General features: G+C 38.3%; 1 long non-coding RNA gene across 1 annotated transcript; it reads left to right on the forward strand.

Annotated features, from left to right (window-relative positions):
• The first annotated feature begins 1077 nt into the window (after positions 1 to 1077).
• Positions 1078 to 2089, forward strand: LOC149186790 (uncharacterized). The gene is made up of 2 exons (XR_016256155.1): positions 1078 to 1712; positions 1852 to 2089. It is a non-coding gene; the product is annotated as an uncharacterized LOC149186790 (long non-coding RNA).
• Positions 2090 to 3002: the final 913 nt, after the last annotated feature.

A 3002-nucleotide genomic window follows, 5' to 3' on the forward strand; every position in this document is an offset into this window, starting at 1 on the left:
GTTGAAGCTTGCTGAAGCATCGATCTCACAACATCGATCACAAGAAGAAGATTGTTCACACATGAAGATGGACATCTGCACTGGCACTTAGAAAAGTGACTGAAAGAAGAAATGAGAGAAAGACAAATCTGAATACACCATCAGATTTGTGGCGTCGAGTAGTGCTGAAATGACTGTCCAAAATCCAAATTCTGAGAATTTGAAAATTCGGAGCACAAGGAATCTTTTAGATTCCCTCGGGATTCCTCAAAGATTTTGTTTCAGGGATGAGCTGAAAATCCACTGCTTATATGTCAAATCTGATTTCACCATTAGGATCCCTGCAGAAAACCATGAAAAACAAGTATAAACTTGACCATATTCTGACAAAGTGAAATTTTACCTCCTTGGGAAAATTTCATGGCTCATGGTTCCGCTCCCTGTTTTCGCTGAAATCATGGTTCCATGTGCAATCTGGAAATGACCGAAAAATGCAGACCTCTGATGAAGAAATAAACAGCACCGTTGCGCTCGTGGCGACAAGAAGTGTAAAAACCATATAAAATTTGTCAATTTCTGAGAAGTTGGAAATTTTGCCCTCCTGCGAAATTCATGGTTCTTGCGTTAAAAAATTATTACACTATCTCGATTTGCATACCTGCCCCTGTCTCGAAATTCGTGCAGTCCTCCTCCTCCCAACGCTGGCAAAACTGAGCTCTTAAATAATATCCCTCGTGGAATTACCAAAAAAATTAGTTTGGTGTAGTGGTAAAACTTAGGATTTGATTGAAGCAGGGCAGGGCAGGGAATCAATTCTTCTTTTTCAACTTTTATCTTGTTTTGATTTCATAACCCAACTGTTATTTAACATTGGCACATTTTTCCGGAACTTGTTTGGTAAATAGTAACTATTTAGAATTTTATAACCAAACTTGGGGTAGCGGGCCCGTATAACCAAACTTGGGTTAGCGGGCCCGTACCTCACGCGACCCGTACCCATCCCATCTCCTTAACTCTGACCGCGACCCGTACCCATCCCACCTCCTTAACTCTGACCGCATACATGTGGCAAGTGCTATTTCATGGACTATAGCATCATTAATGCTATAGTCCACGTAACCCGAAGAGCCCATGGATGCACCGTCCTTACAACCAAATCCATGTATGTATGGGATACTGACGCGACAGCTACATGCAATCCCATGATTTTCCGGCAACTATGCTCCATACCTTTCCCGGCCGCTCCCTTCCAACCTGTCACACGGTGGATATGATAGTACACCATACTCATTCAATGCAACCTCTATAGTCATTCAATGCAATCGCCCAATCTTGGTGCCCAAAATTTCAAAATTCAAATGTTATTTCCGCGCCCAAACTGCCCATGAAATTTCTGAAACGAAGTGAAACGAACACACCACAGAGATTTCGAATATCTACAGGGGTCTCTCCTCGCATCATGGTCTTCCAACGCTCTTCCGGTACTGGTTCCGCCATACGAGAGGCCGAGAGTTGGAGGTGCCACTCTCTCTGGTTTCCCAGATTGGATCATCCATTGACCACATAAAGCAGGGATTATTTGTGCGCTCTTATATAAATGCATCTTCTGAATACAGAATGATCTCGCCGATTCACAACATCTGAGGAGCTTGCTTATATTGTCTTTGGTGTATCTGCAGAGGAAAATAATAGCACAGCGGAGAGAAATCTTCAGGGACATAGAAGACTTTGCAGTTAGTAGTTTCTTCTGTGACCTTCCTTCTTCCTTACAGAAAATGGTTTTCTAATAAGTTGCTGCGGGGACTTTCGGTTTTTTAGGGAATTTTCGTTAGCTCACTATTGAGCAATCTTTCTGTTTTGATTTGATTTCAGGGTTGTGATTGATAACGCCGTCTGTGAAAACGCAACATTGGTGAGGGTGAAGCCCTTGGCTTTCTCAGTCTGAATTTCTTGAATACATCCTATGTGGGGTAGTTTTTCAGGGAACACTGCCATCTGACAATACGCATTTTAATGTATAAGACTCTGATCGCATTGTCAGCGTTCCGTTAATGTTGACTAAACGAGAGACACAGAACGCTTCTTTCCTGCAATTTGCAAGGTTGGTTTATGCTCCCTTGTTTATTATTATGATTTAGATGTCCCTGATAACTACCACATCAACCTGTTAATTTCAATTAATTTATATTTCTGCAGATTCCATTATGAGTTTGACTTCATATCACATATTCCTGCACTCCCATCTTTAACGGCCTCGTAAAGTAAAATAAAATATTTTGCGAGTTCAAGATATCCTAGGAATAAACCTGCGTTATAAATTCCAGTTTCTTCAATTTTATCTATTATAAAAAATAATATAAATATTCCCCTTTAATGGTAAAGCTCGTTGAAGTTCCGAAGAGTAATTATAAAATCTAGATTCTGATAAGATAAGTTGAACCTAAATCCCATATACTATATGCAATCATACGGAATTGATCGCTTTGATGCCTAAACAACATTATATAGAGCATGCGCATGCTTGTAGAACTAATTTTTAAAGGACAAGATCCTCTTTATGTAAAGCAAATGCAGACATTTCAAATATATAAGAAAGGAATATGGGCATCGGAAGGAGATCAAATCCCTCATTGAACATTGAACAATCATGAACTATAATAATATGACAATTGGAAAGAACCCGCGTGGACAAAACCTCATTGAACACTAAAAACAATCATGGATAAGAGGCAGTACGACAGAACTTTTTTTTCCATTAACTAGATTCTGGATTTGAGGTAAATTTTATTTGAAATTCCATAAAAAGAATTATAAAAATTATAATTGACTGGTTGAAATTATACAATATTGATATTCTAAAATTATTTTATTACTCTACTATTTTATTATATTGAGAGAGGTAGTTTATCTATACTCTATTATTATATTGAGAGAAGTAGTTTATATAGCCTAGTCTAATTAGATTGTTTTTTGCCTTGAAAATCATGAAAATTTTGGTAATATTTTGATAAAATTTTGCAGCC

The sequence above is a fragment of the Pinus tabuliformis genome, chromosome 3_1 (assembly GCF_031772625.1).
Source record: "Pinus tabuliformis cultivar Carrire ecotype Pingquan chromosome 3_1, CPIR1, whole genome shotgun sequence".
NCBI classification, from domain to species: Eukaryota; Viridiplantae; Streptophyta; class Pinopsida; order Pinales; family Pinaceae; genus Pinus; species Pinus tabuliformis.